This window comes from Heterodontus francisci, chromosome 20 (genome assembly GCF_036365525.1).
Source record: "Heterodontus francisci isolate sHetFra1 chromosome 20, sHetFra1.hap1, whole genome shotgun sequence".
Lineage (NCBI taxonomy): Eukaryota > Metazoa > Chordata > Chondrichthyes > Heterodontiformes > Heterodontidae > Heterodontus > Heterodontus francisci.
This window is the reverse complement of record NC_090390.1, coordinates 61599070-61614610: the sequence shown is the minus strand read 5'-3', so window position 1 is coordinate 61614610 and position 15541 is coordinate 61599070. Positions and strand designations below refer to the sequence as shown.

General features: G+C 45.0%; 1 protein-coding gene across 6 annotated transcripts in view; it reads right to left on the bottom strand.

The window, feature by feature from the left end:
* Positions 1-15541, bottom strand: part of vti1a (vesicle transport through interaction with t-SNAREs 1A) — a 428909-nt gene that overhangs the window by 411821 nt on the left and 1547 nt on the right. The window lies entirely within an intron of this gene.

Genomic DNA, 15541 nt, shown 5'->3' with positions numbered 1-15541 from the left:
GCTCATTCCAGATACCCACTATTCTTTGTATGAAAAATGTACCACTATGATCCACTTTAAACCTCCTCTCACCTTAAATCTATGCCCTCCAGTTTTAGTCACCCCTACCATGGGAAACAGACTCTGGCTATCTACCCTATCTATGCCTCTCATAATTTTATATACCTCTATCATGTCCCCTCTCGGCCTCCTTCGCTCCAGGGAAAACAGACCCAGCCTATCCAATCTCTCTTTATAACTCAAGCCCTCCAAACCAGGCAACATCCTTGTGAATCTTTTCTGTACCCTCTCAAGCTTAATCACATCTTTCCTGTCGTGCGGCGACCAGAACTGCACACAGTACTCCAAATGCGGCTCAACCAACGTTATGTACAACGGTAACATGACGTCTCAACTCTTGTACTCAATGCCTCGGCCGATGAAGGCAAGCATGCCATATGCCTTCTTCACCACCCTGTCTACCTGTGTTGCCACTTTCAGGGAACTATGTACTTGCACCCCAAGGTCTCTCTGCTCAACAACACTCCCCAGGGCCCTGCCATTCACTGTATATGTCCTGCCCTGGTTTCACTTCCCAAAATGCATCACTTCGCACTTGTCTGCGTTAAATTCCATTTGCCAATCCCTTGTCCACTTTCCCAGTTGATCTATATCCTGTTGGAACCTTAGACAACCTTCTTCACTGTCCACTATACCACCAATTTTGGGGTCATCTGCAAACTTACTAATCATGCCCCCTACATTCTCATCCAAGTCATTAATATATATGACAAACAACAGAGGGCCCAGCACCGATCCCTGCGGCACAGCACTGGTCACCGGCCTCCAATCTGAAAAACAACCCTCCACTACCACCCTCTGCCTCCTATCACCAAGCCAATTTTGTATCCAATTTGCTAGCTCACCCTGGATCCCATGTGTTCGAACCTTCTGGACCAGCCTACCATGCGGGACCTTGTCGAAGGCCTTGCTAAAGTCCACGTAGACAACGTCTGTCGCCCTGCCCTCGTCAATCCTCTTGGTCACCTCCTCGAAAAACTCAATCAAATTCGTGAGACATGATTTCCCACGCACAAAGCCATGCTGACTATCCCTAATCAGACCATGCCTGCCCAGAGGCATATAAATCCTGTCTCTCAGAATCCCTTCCAATAACTTTCCCACCACTGATGTAAGGCCTGTAGTTCTCTGGCTTATCCCTGCTGCCCTTCTTAAATAAAGGCACAACATTAGCTATCCTCCAGTCTTCCGGTACCTCACCCGCGGCTAACGATGATACAAAAATCTCTACCAGGGCCCAGCAATCTCCTCCCTTGCTTCCCATAGCATCCTAGGATACACCTGGTCAGGCCCTGGGGATTTGTCCACCTTAATGCACTTCAAAATCTCCAACACCTCCTCCTTTGTAATGTTGATATGCTCCAGGATATCGCTGTTCCCTCCCTTGAACTCACTAGCTTCCATGACCTTCTCCACAGTAAAAACAGACGAGAAGTATTCATTTAAGACCTCGCCCATTTCCCGTGGCTCCACACATAGATTACCACACTGATCCTTAAGGGGACCTACTCTCTCCCTAGCTACCTTTTTACTCTTAATATACTTACAGAATCTTTTAGGATTCTCCTTTATCTTATCTGCCAGGGAAATCTCATGGCCCCTTTTCACCCTCCTAATTTCCTTCTTAAGTGTAGTCCTACATCCCCTATACTCCTCGAGGGACTTGCTCGATCCCAGCTGCCTATACCTGACATATGCCTCCTTCTTTGTCCTGACCATACCCTCAATATCCCTCGTCAACCAAGGTTCCCTAAACTTGCCAGCCTTGCCCTACCATCTAACAGGAACATGCCAGCCCTGAACTCTTCCTATCTCACTTTTAAAAGCCTCCCACTTGCCAGACATTCCTTTACCTGTAAACAGCCTCTCCCATTCAACTTTTGAGAGTCCCTGTCTGATGCCATCGAAATTAGCCTTCCCCCAATTTAGGACTTCAACCTGAGGACCAGTCCTATCCTTTTCCATAACTATCTTGAAGCAAACAGAGTTATGGTCACTGGTCCCAAAGTGCTCCCCCACTGACACATCAACCACCTGCCCATCCTCATTTCCTAAGATTAGGTCGAGTGTAGCCCCTTCTCTAGTAGGGCCATCCACATACTGCTTCAGAAAACTATCCTGGACACACTTAACAAATTCTTCCCCATCTGATCCCTTAGTACTAAGGCAGTTCCAGTCAATATTAGGGAAGTTAAAATCACCTACTATTACAACCCTATAATTCCTACACCCATCTGTGATTTCCCTACATATATGATCCTCCACTTCCCTCTGACTATTGGGGGGCCTATAGTATAATCCCATCAAAGTGATCACCCCTTTCTTATTTCTAGGTTCTACCCATATGGCCTCACTGGATGTTCCCCCCCCGGGATATCCTCTCCAAGTACTGCCGTGATGTCCTCCCTAATCAATAGTGCAACTCCCCCTCCTCTCTTACCTCCACCTCTGTCACGCCGAAAGCATCGGTACCCCGGAACATTGAGCTGCCAGCCCTGCCCATCCCTCAACCACATTTCCGTAATAGCTGGAATATCACAATCCCATGTACCGATCCATGCTGAGTTCATTTGCCTTACCTGTAAGGCTTCTTGCATTAAGGTAAAGTTTGGCCTACCAGACCTTTCACACTCCCTGCCCTGCCCAGTCTGCCTACTGGACTTGCTTGCTTTAACCTCTACATTTGCCTCAACTATCTCATCGGAGAGACTACTACTTTGGGTCCCACCCCCCTGCAAGACTAGTTTAAACCCTCCCGAGTAGTACCAGCAAACCTCCCCACAAGGATATTGGTCCCCTTCCAGTTCAGATGCAACCCATCCTTCTTGTACAGGTCACCTCCGCACTAGAAGAGGTCCCAATGATCCAAGTAGTTGAAGCCCTCCCGCCTACACCAGCTCTTCAGCCATGCATTCATTTGCCTTATCCTCCTATTCCTACCCTCACTAGCACATGGCACAGGGAGTAATCCTGGAGATTACAACCCTAGGGGTCCTGCTTTTTAACCTTCTGCCTAACTCCCTATATTCACTCTGCAGGACCTCATCTCTCTTCCTGCCTATGTCTTTAGTACCAATATGGACCACGACCTTTGGCTGCTCACCCTTCCCTTTCAAAATGTCCTGCAGCTACTCCGAGACATCCTTGACCCTACCACCAGGGAGGCAACATACCATCCTGGAGTCTCGTTTGCGGCCACAGAAACGCCTATCTGCACCCCTTACGGTAGAATCCACTATCACTATCGCTCTTCCACCCCTTTTCCTTCCCTACTGCGCAGCAGAGCCCTCCATGGTGCCATGAACTTGGCTGTTGCTGCTTTCCTCTGGGAGGTCATCCCCCCCAACAGTATCCAAAGCGGTATATCTGTTCGAGAGGGGGATGGCCACAGGGGACTCCTGCATTACCTGCCTGCGACTACTACTCCGTCTGGTAGTCACCCATCTCTTTTCTGCCTGTGCAGCCATTACCTGCGGTGTGACCACCTCACTAAACATGCTATCCACGATATCCTCAGCATCGCGGAAGCTCCACAGTGAATCCTCCCGCAGCTCCAGCTCCATAATGCGGATAGCCAGTAGCTGCAGAAGGATACACTTTCTGTACACATGGTTGTCAGGGACACTGGAAGCGTCCCTGATTTCCCACATAGTGCAGGAGGAGCATATCACGGGGCTGAGCTCTCCTGCCATGACTTACCCTTAGATTAAATTAGTTACTCCCTTAATTAAAAAATACTAATTACTAATTTATGCCACACAAGTGCCAGGCAATAACCATCTCCAACACGAGAAAATCTAACCATCTCCCCTTGACATTCAATGGCACTGCCGTCGCTAAATCCCCCATTATCAACATCCTGGGGGTTACCATTGACCAAAAAATGAACTCGACCAGCCATATAAATACCGTGGCTACAAGAGTAGGTCAGCGGCTGGGAATTTTGTGGCAAGTAACTCACCTCCTGATTCCACAATGCCTATTCACCATCTACAAGTCAAGAGTGTGATGGAATACTCTCCACTTGCCTGGATGGATGCAGCTCCAACATTCAAGAAACTCAACACAATCCAGGACAAAGCAGTCCACTTGATTGGCACCCCATCCACCACCTTCAACATTCACTCACTTCACCAGACGCACAGTGGCAGAAGTGTGCACCATTATCCAAACTGCACTGCAGCAGCTCACCAATGCTCCTTCGAAAGCACCTTCCAAACCCACAACCTCTACCTCGAAGGACAAGGGCAGCAGAGGCAGGGAACTGGAAGTTCAGGGTCATGCCTGCTGACTGAGCGGAAGCGTTCTGCAAAGCGATCACCCAATCTGCTTTTGATCTCCCCACTGTAGAGGAGATTGCATTGTGAGCAGCAAATCAGCATATTAAGTTTTAAAAAGTGCAAGTAGATTGCTGTTTCACCTGGAAGGAGTGTTTGGAGCTCTGCACAGTGAGAAGGGAGGAGGTAAAAGGACAGGTGTTGTGCTTGCACGGGAAGGTATCATGGGAAGGGAAGCGGGTGTTGGTGGTGATTGAAGAGTGCACCAGGGTATCACAGAGGGAAGAGTCCCTTCGGAATTTTCAAAGGGAAGAGGAAGGAAGGAGTGTTTGGTGGTGGCATCACACTGGAGGTGGCGGCAATGACAGAACTATCTGTTGGGTATGGGGTGAAAGGTGAGGACAAGGGAAACCCTATAGTGGCTCTGGAAGGGAGGGAAGAGGCGAGAGCAGAAGTACAGGAAATACAGAATACAGACACGATCAAGGACCTTATCAACCAGGTGGACGGGATCCTCAATTGAGAAAAAAACAAAGACATATCTGAAGCATTGTTATGGAAGGCAGCATCATCAGAACAGATGCAACAGAGATGGAGAAATTGGGAGAATGGAAGAGAGTCCTTACAGGAAACAGGTTAGGAGGAGATGTAGTCAAGACAGCCTGGACTCAGTGTGCATATAATAGATATTGGTCAACAGCCTATCCCCAGAAATGAAGATAGAGAAGTACAGGAAAGGAGGGGAAAAGTTGCAGATGGACCTTGGAGGTGGGGGAAGAGTGGAAATTGGAAGCAAAGTTGATGGCATTTTCCAGTTCAGAGCAAAAGCAGGAAACAGCGCTGCTACTGTCATGAATATACCTGAAAAAGAGGTGAGGGAGGAGACCTGAATAGGACTGGAACAAAAAATGTTCCATACATTACACAAAAAGGCCATCATAGCTAGGACCCACACAGGTTCTCATAGTAAAACCTTTTATTTTGAGGAAGTGAGTGGTCAAAGAAGAAGGTGTTCAATGCAAGAACAAGTTAGCCAGGCTGACAAGGGTGCTGGTAGATGGGAAATAGTTGAAGTAAGAAGCGGAGAGCCCTCAGGCTAACCTGGTAGGGGAATAAAGGTGTAGAAAGATTGGACATCCATTATGAAAAAGACAAATTTACGCCCAGGAGACGGGAAGTTGTGAAAGTGGCGAATATTAAATGGGAAGAGACTGGGCAAGGGGAGGAAAAACGTCAAGATAAAAAATCAGTTCAGTAGGGCAAGAACAGGCTGAAACGATGGGTCTACCAAGGCAGTCCCGTTTGAGCAACTTGGGAAGGCAGAAGCAGGCTGTGTGGGATTGTGGTGGGGGAGGGGGGGGGACTATGAGGTTGGAATCTGTGGAAGGAATATCTCTGAGGAGACGAGGTCAGTGACAGTCTGGGAAATGATGGCTGGATGCTCGGTGGTAAAAAAGGTAGGAGGAGGTGTCAGAGAGTTGTTATTCAGCCTCCGCAAGGTAAAGGCCAGCTTGCCAAACAACAGTGCCAACCTTGTCAGCAGGTTTAATGGCAATGTCAGCGCTGGACCTGAAAGAACAGAGTGCTGCAAGTACAGAGGGAGGTAGGTTAGAAAGCAAGTGAGGGAGCAGAGAAATGGAGACACCCAATGTTATGTCAGCACTGCCCAATGAAAAGATCAGAGGGAGGGGTTCAGGTGGAACAAGGATTCTGAAGCCAAGAGAAGGGTCTGTTGCGCGGTTAGGAACGGGCAAGACTCCTAGCCAAAAAAAAAAGTGGGCACGGAGGCAAAGGAAGAAGAGCTCAGCATCGTGCCGAGCTCAAGATTCACTGAAGTGGGGGTGTAAGGGGATGAAGCGGAGGACTGATTGTCCAGGGTCAGAAGGGGAAGACCAGAGGAGAAGAGTGAAAACACAACTAAGGGCAAGATTGGAAAGGGTGATGGAGTCAGAGGAAAGTAAAGGAGAAGATAAATCTGGGGAGAAGTTGGTATCCAAGATTTACTGAAGTGTTTTGTAATTTAATCCCTTTTGTCATTTAATCTCTCCTGCCTTCCATCCCATCACTGACCTTCCCTTTTGTACATTCCTCCCCTCCTCCATTTCCCTGCCTCTGCACTTGCTTAAAACCTGTTACATCTCTAACTTTTTCTAGTTCTGATGAAAGGTCATTGACCTGAAGTGTTAACTGTTTCCCTCTCCACAGATGCTGGCTGGCTTGCTGGCTGAGTATTTCCAGCATTTTCTGTCCTTAAAAGGACCACTCAAGGCCACCACCAAAAAAGGGCATTGAAAACAGAAATTACCTGAATGTGGCACCAAAAGGAGCTGAAGTGTTCCATTCAGCTCCAAAGAAGTCCCAAAGTTTGTTGCCAGCCCCCAATTCCTCCTCCTGATTGCTCACCTCCACCCCAATTGCCCCCTCCAGATTATTTCCCTCCCCACTTCCCAGAAACAGCCTTAAGGCTAGGCAAAAACAGATAAAAGACATGCCTTCGAATAAGCCAGAAAAGGGAGGATTAGATGGAAAGATGATTTATGGCTAACCAGAATACAAAATGAAGCAAGAATGAATAATAGATTAGATCATAACATGTGATTTTAATCCTACAAGAACCCACAAACTAACAGAAGGAATGTTACAAGAACATAAGAATTAGGGGGAGTAGGCCATTCAGCCCCTCAAGCGTGCTCCGCCATTTGATAAGATCATGGCTGATCTGATTGTGGCCTCAACTCTACTTTCCGATTGCACACTCCTCCAAACCCTCGACTCTCTTATCGATCAAAAATCTAACTCAGCCTTGAATATATTCAATGACCTAGCCTCCACTGCTCTCTGGCAAAGAGAATTTCACAGACTAACGACCCTCAGAAAAAATTTCTCCTCATCTCAGTCTTAAATGGGAGATCCCTAATTTTTAAACTGTGTCCCCTAGTTCTAGACTCCCCCACAAGGAGAAACATTCTTTCAGCATCCACTCTGTCAAGTCCCCTCAGGATCTTATATGTTCCAAGAAGATTACCTCTCATTTTTCTAAACTCCACAGAGTATAGGCCCAACCTGCTCAGCCTTTCCTCATAAGATAACTACTTCATTCCAGGAATCAATCGAGTGAACCTTCTCTGAACTGCTTCAAATAGAATTATACCTTTTCTTTATTAAGGAGACCAAAACCGTACACAGTGCTCCAGATACGGTCTAACTAAGGTCCTGTACAGCTGTAGCAACACTTCCTACTTTTATACCTCGATTCCCCTTGCAATAAACACCAACATTCCATTTGCCTTCCTAATCACATGCTATACCTGCAAACTAACTTTTTGTGATTCATGTACCAGGATACCCAGATCCCTTGATACTGTAGAGTCCTGCAGTCTCTCTCCATTCAAATAATATTCTGCTTTTCTATTCTTCCTGCCAATGTGGACAAGTTCACATTTTCCCACATTATACTCCATCTGCCAAATTTTTGCCCACTCACTTAACCTATCTAAATCCCTTTGTAGACTCTATGTCCTCTTGACAGCTTACTTTCTTACTTATCTTTGAGTCATCAGCAAATTTAGTTAGCATACATTCGGTCCCTTCATCCAAGTCATTGATATAGATTGCAAATAGTTGATGCCCCAGCACGGATCCCTGTGGCACTCCACTGGTAATGGCTTGCCAAACTGAAAATGATCCACTTATCCCTACTCTCTGCTTCCTGTTAGCTAATCAATCCTCTATCCATGCTAATATGTTACCCTCCAACACCATGGGCTCTTATTTTGTGTAGTAACCCTTGATGTGGCACCTTATCTAATGCTTTTTGGAAATCCAAGTACACCACATCTACAGGTTCCCCTTCACCTTTACCCACCTTGCTTGTTAAATCCTCAAAAGAGCTCTAACAAATTAGTCAAACACAATTTTCCTTTCACAAAGCCATGTTGGCTCTAGCTGATTGTGTTATAGTTTTCTAAATGTCCTGCTATTACCTCCTGGATTCTAGCATTTTCCCTATGGCAGATGTTTGGCTAACCGGCCTATAAGTTCATTGCTTTCAGTCTCCCTCCTTTCTTGAAAAGAGGTGTTACATTATTTTTAGGTTAAGTCAAATGTGTAACTTATACTTAATGTGAAAGAGAAACATTTGGAAGGAATGGCTTTCTCATCCGAAGTTAAGAGATAAGAAAAGCAGATTATAAAAAAGTCTCTCTCTTCACTTGGCAAAGCAGATGCACCCAATGTGAGAACATCGAGGTCTAATGTGGGAACATGGAAAGAGAGCTAGAAACAGTAACATTGGTGCCAACAAAGATAATTAAGGAAGAAACTTCAGAACTGCCAAGTTCCCAGCAATAGAGGACTGGCCAGCCACACAAAATGATAAGGTGTTAGGAAAAGGCTTGAAGTGTTAGGCTGCAAGAAAGAAAACATCTGACCTGACACTTTCTGTGAATCAAAGAATGTGGGAATGTGAAAGATGAAGTTGGTGTGAGAAGGCCAAAAGCAGGAATAGTAATAGATATATCAGTCCATGCTTGAGAATCAAATATACTGAATTTATAACAGACAATCCAAGAAACAGAATTAAGTTAATAAAATGAGCGGTATACATAAGAAATGGAGCCGCGAGTTCCGAGGGTTTCATGTCAAAACCAGGCATGTGGCCTCAGCAGTGGTCAGTGAGTGACAGCTGCAGACAAAGAAATTGAACAAGTAAGTGCATCAGAATAAAAAGGTATAAAAGGTAGGGCACCCTAGCTGCCTTACGGTCGCTTGGACTGAAGACACCGGAGAGCAGTGTATCTGAGGTCTGACCAATAGGTTTGGCTGCTTGCAAGTATGTAGATGCAAACCATCTGCTTACTTACTTGGAGTGTTATAAATATATAAAAGATAAGGCATAGGCTAAATCTTTTATTTCTTAATAAAATATTCAAGTTGCTGAACCTAGACTCTCAAACATAATAAGGTATGGCAGAGGGCAAAATCTTACAGCAAAAACAGTAAGTATTAGCATTTACAGCAGTGTTTTAACAACATTTCTGCCTGCCAGCTCCCTGAAAATACCAAGATGCTCCTAGAGACCCCTGTGTCAGCTATCCAAATGAAAGCAATGCCATTAGTATATTGATACACAGCGACATAGCATCATAGAATGGCCTCCTTCTGTGCTGTAACTATTCAGCCCACCATGTCTGTGCCAGCTCTCTGCAAAAGCAATTTAGTTTGTCCCGCTCCTCAGCCCTTTCTCTATAGCCCTGCATTTTTTTCCCCTTTGGTGCACCAAGGCTCCTTAGACAGCACCTTCCAAACCCACGACCTCTGCCAACTAGAAGGACAAGGGCAGCAAATGCATGGGAATACCACCACCTGCAAGTTCCCCTCCAAGTCACACACCATCCTGACTTGGCATTATACCGCCATTCCTTCACTGTCACTGGGTCAAAATCCTGGAACTCCCTTCTGAACAGCACTGTGGGTGTACCTACCTCACATGGACTGCAGTAGTTCAAGAAGGCAGCTCACCACCACCTTCTCAAGGGCAATTAGGGATGGGCAATAAATGCTGGCCTGGCCAGAAACGCCCACATCCCATGAATGAATAAGAAAAATAAAAGTAGCAATTCTACAGTCTGGAGCCACCCTTAAAGAGGACATGATTACTGTCACTTGATCCACTTGATACATCTCATTCCCCAGAGCCAGATCCAGCAATGTCTCCTCCCTTGTTGTGCCAGAAATATACTATTCAAGAAAATTCTCCTGAATGCACTTCAAAACTCTTCCCCCTTTCTGCCCTTTACATGATTACTATCCCCATTGTCATGCTAGGCCCCCACCTGCCAAGAATGAGGCACATCAATTTTGTCACATCTATTGATTTTTAACTGTTGTTGGAGTGAGGAAATGACTTGTTAAACGGACTGGAAAAAAAATATTTACATACTAATAGACATCAAAGGTGAGGAAGCACATTCTAGGGCGTGCTAAGGAGGATACAGTCCACAAGGGCCAGTACTAAACACCTGCTACCTGACCCAGACCTGAGGGGACCCGATGACATGTGTCAGGTTTGGGTCGGGTAGGGTTGCACTTCCAGGTCCGGCATTCGGGCTCAGGTCGGGCACGCTCTATCACAGGTAAGTGGGTCCACTGTTAATTTAAATTTTTGGACTAGAAAGGTGGTTTTGTTAGTTATTTTAAGCTTGTGCAGATCAACTAAGTGAAAAACGGAAGGTAAGTTAACTGATGGTCGGGTCGGGCATGGGGAAAAAATGGAAGGACTCAGGCCGGGTCAGATGTGGTTCTGTTGGGCTCGGGTCGGGGTTTCCTTTTGCAGACAAGAGCAGGCCTTTAGCCAGTACTGGTTAGACCAGTTGGTCACATGACTACCTGGCTGGTCCAGGGTTTTCTTTTGAACCGGCCACAGAGAGTTTGAAAGCAGAGTGTCTATTTGCTCCTGGACTGAGAAGATCTCTCTCCTGTCTGCTCCCATCTCTTTCTCACAAGCCTCTGAATCCACTGAAGACACATGAACCCAAAGAGAGAAAAGTCTCATACAGCGAACAAGGTTTAAGAAGAATACTGGACCCCAACAAAAAGCAAGATCTACCTATAATCAAGGACTCTCTACAGCGAGCTCGAAGAACCGTCACAACTCCTCTTCAGATATTGCCTCAAACTTTTCCACTTTATTTTTCTTCTGCTCTTTTCTGTCTCTATTTGCACGTGTAACGCGTATGCATGCTAGCGTGGACGTGTCGTGTATCCGTAGGTGCCGAGCGAATTAGAGTTTAAGTTTAATAAATTTCAACTTTTCTTCTTTAAACCTAAGAAAGCCTGTTTGTGCTGGTTTCTTTGCCTGATAATTGGAAAGCGGTGAACAAGGATTCACCAAGGGGGAGCTAAAACACAGTGTGTTTAAAATTAAACCCTGTTACAGTAAGGCCAGGTGAAAGCTGAAAGGGAATCCTAGACCTCTTTCTCAACTGGCCGTAATGCTAACTATAATAGGATAATCGAAGTCCCCCATTATCACTACTCTATAATTCTTGTGCCTCTTTAATTTCCCTGCACATTTGCTCTTCTATATCTTTCCAACTAGTTGATGGCCTATAAAATACACCCAGTAGCATAATGGCACCTTGACTGTTTCTTAACTCCAACCAAATAGATTTGTTCCAGGGCATCCTTCCTCTCCAGTACAGTAATATTCTCAATAAATACTGCAAATCCTCCTCCTTTCTTGCCTTCTCTATCTTTCTTGGTGCTGTTTGATACAATGCTCCAGTCGCTGGGATTTACAGCTTACTTACCTGGCACTGGAATTCATATACCACGCTACTCATTTGTGTGCTAGGCAGAACATCTTTTTGGCTTGACGGCAGCAACCTGTTAGTGGAAAATACCACTTGTGTTGCGACTGCATAGTAGCTGTGTGAAACGGCAAGCTTCACCCGTTGCTCAAAACTCAGAACATAATCGATGATGTTGGATTTGATTCTGCAATTGGACAGCACTTGCTGAACGGTCCTGAGTGTGCTGGGAATTGCACAGGCAGCCAGTTTGGGGTTGTAAGTCAGGCTTGCAATATGGCTGAGAGGATGGTAGAGGCAGGAACCCTCACAACATTTAAGTAGTATTTAGATGAGCACTTGAAACGCCATAGCAGACAAGGCTTCGGGCCAAGTGCTGGAAAATGGGATTAGAATAGATAGGTGCTTGGCCGGCACAGACAAGATGAGCCGAAGGGCCTGTTCCTGTGCTCTATGACTCTATGACCTTGCATCCAAGATAATTTAGCACCCAGTTCTGCCCTTTGAGCCAGGGATCAGTTATCGCCCAGCATCATATTCCCATGCGATTATCTGCACCTGCAGCTCACCAACCTTATTTTGTGCATTTACATACATGCATTGTAAAGCTGAATTTGAACTTATTGTATTTCCTCTTAATGTGACACCACATAATACCTTACTATTTCTTACTCTAGTGCTGTCTCTCTCTCCCAATTCTTTATCCGCCTTCTTTCTCCTTTTTAATGCTACATCCTGGTTCCCATCCCCCTGCTAAAATAGTTTCAACCCTTTCCCACAGCACTAACAAACTGCCCCGAGAGAACATTGGTCCCAGTTCTGTTGAGGTGCAACCCATCTGGCCTGTACAGGCCCCACCTCCCTCAGAACTGGTCTCAATGTCTCAGGAATGTAAAGTCCTCGCTCCTGTACCATCTTTTCCAGCCACGCAGTCATCTGCTCCATCCTTCTACTTCTATACTCACTAGCACATGGCACCGGGAGTAATCTAGAGATTAATACCTTTGAGGTTCTGCTTATTAATTTCTTTCCTAGCTCTCTAAACTCTGCCTGCAGGACCTCATCTCTCTTCCTACTCAAGTCATTGGTACCAATATGAACCACAACTGCTGGCTGTTTACTTTCCCCCCTCAGAATGTTCTGTAGCCAGTGGAATTGCAGACCCTGACACCAAGGAGGCAACATCCTAGAATCACATCTATGGCTGCAGAAATGCCTATCTATTGCCCTAACTTATAGGGGCCACTATCACTATTGCTTTCCTAATCTTCCTCCTCCCGAATCCCACCAGCCTGCACAGTTGAGCCACCCATGGAACCATGAACTTAGCTCTGGCTGCACTCCTGAGGGGAACCATCACCCTCACCGGTACAGTTAGAGAATGAGATGCACTCAGGAGACTCCTGCACTACCTGCTTGACTGTCCGGTAGTCACCTATTCCCTCTCTGCTTGCTCAATCTTAAGCTGTGGGGTGACCAACTCTAGAAACATGCTATCCATATAGCTCTCGGTCTCATGGATGCAACACAGTGACACCAGCTGCAGTTTAAGCTCCGAAACCCAGAGCTCGCAATCCTCCAGCTGACAACACTTTCTGCACATGTGGTTGTCAAGGACACAGGTTGCATCTTGAAATTCCCACATGGCACTGGATGCACATTTCACAGGACTGAGATGCCCTGCCATAATTCTATATATTCGATTAACTAAATTAAGACAAATAAACTCCATTCTTAAATAAACACTTGCCAAGTACTCAATCAGCTCCTTCCCTTGTGCTGACATCACTTTATTTTATTGGTAGGTTAACTTAAATGTTTTATGGAACTCTTAGTATCTATATATCTCAGATTTTAATTTAATGGAAAATTAGGAACCCTTTAATGTTTGTTTCTCTATTTAATTTTAAACTTTATATCCCTCCAGATCTGATTCATTAAACAGATAACCCGTCATTTCCGCCACCTCCAAACACACCTTCCCTCCTCTCTCCTTTCAAATGAATACTTCAATTTTACTTCACCGACAAATTTTAAGTACAGCCCAATCACCTAACTAAACATTTTTTTTTAAGATTAGAGATACAGCACTGAAACAGGCCCTTCGGCCCACCGAGTCTGTGCCGAACATCAACCACCCATTTATACTAATCCTACACTAATCCCATATTCCTACCAAACATCCCCACCTGTCCCTATATTTCCCTACCACCTACCTATACTAGTGACAATTTATAATGGCCAATTTACCTATCAACCTGCAAGTCTTTTGGCTTGTGGGAGGAAACCGGAGCACCCGGAGAAAACCCACGCAGACACAGGGAGAACTTGCAAACTCCACACAGGCAGTACCCGGAATCGAACCCGGGTCCCTGGAGCTGTGAAGCTGCGGTGCTAACCACTGCGCCACTGTGCCGCCCTATGGCACAGTCTATGGCAGCAAATAAAACCATCGTATCTTGGGGATTGTAAAAGTTCACATTAATCATTCTAAAATCTGCATTCAGGAGATTTTCAAAAAGTATGTCTTTGGAAGAGAGAGGGAAGGGGAACAAGATGAGGAACTAAATGTAAATCTAAGCACAATATTATTGTATGGCTAGCCACAGAACTACTTTTGAATCTCATATGGGTTAAGTCACTTAACTGGTATAAAGTAGCATTTTTAATCATTTTAGTCAATGAAAAGTGCAGCTTTAGTCAGCTTCAACAGAAATTTGGGGATTTAAAAGAAATTATTTGCGAATGTAATAGACACAAGGTTTTATTGAACTGTAAGCTTAGAGAAGCAAGGATTCATACAGTTAAGAATTATGTAGCACAAGAAAAAGTTCAAATGAATTAAGGTTTCAGGTTGCTAAATGTTCAAACCAGATGGCTGCAGAATGTCCATAAATGTGAGATACTGTTCCTGAAGCTTGTTTTGAGCACATTTGGAAAAATGTAGGACATCAAAGACAGAAATATCATAGTGGAAGTGAGCATGGGAGGGGGCGCTGAGGTGCTGAGCCACAAGATCGCAATTCTGGACAGACAAGAACATTTGGCCAGTTACCCAATCTGCATTTGATCTTGTCAATAAAGCAAGGAAGTTATACAAAACCTTTATAAAACACTGGTTATGCATCAGCTGGAGTAGTGTGTTGAATTCTGAGCACACCAAACTTTAGGAAGGATGTCAAGACCTTGGAGAGTGTGAAGAGATTAACTACAATGGTACCAGGGATGAGGGACTTCAGTTATGTGGAGAGACTGGAGAAACTGGGGCTGTTCTCCTTCGAATAGAGAAAGTTAAGATGAGATTTCATAGAGATGTTCAAAATTAAGTATGGTTTTGATACAGTAGATAAGGAAAAACTCTTTCCAGTGGCAGAAGTATCAGCAACCAGAGGTGATTTGGCAGAAGAACCAGAGGCAATATGAGGAAACATTTTTTAAGGCAACAAGTTGTTATGATCTGGAATGCACAGCCTGAATCGTGGTGGAAGCAGATTCAGTTTTAACTTTCAAAACATAATTGGATAAATACTTTTAAGGGAAAATATTTACTGGGTATTGGGAACAGAGCAGTGAAGTGGGACTAACTGGACAGCTCTAATGGGCCAAATGGTCTCATCATATGCTGTAGCATTCTACGTTTCTATGAGCTCATGCACTGATCACCTTTTTCATTAGTTGCACTTCAGCTGATGATGGCCTCAGTATCAAACTTTGCTTGTACTCGCAGCTGTTTCATCCAAGCAGCAAGCAGTGAGAGAGAAACTTGTAAAAGGAAACAGGCCTGAAACAGTACGACCAGCAACATCAAATGAACCCACCCCATTTAGTTTCACCTTCAGAATTATGTGTTGAAAATTGATGCTCGTTGATCTTATAGCACACACCGCATGCAAT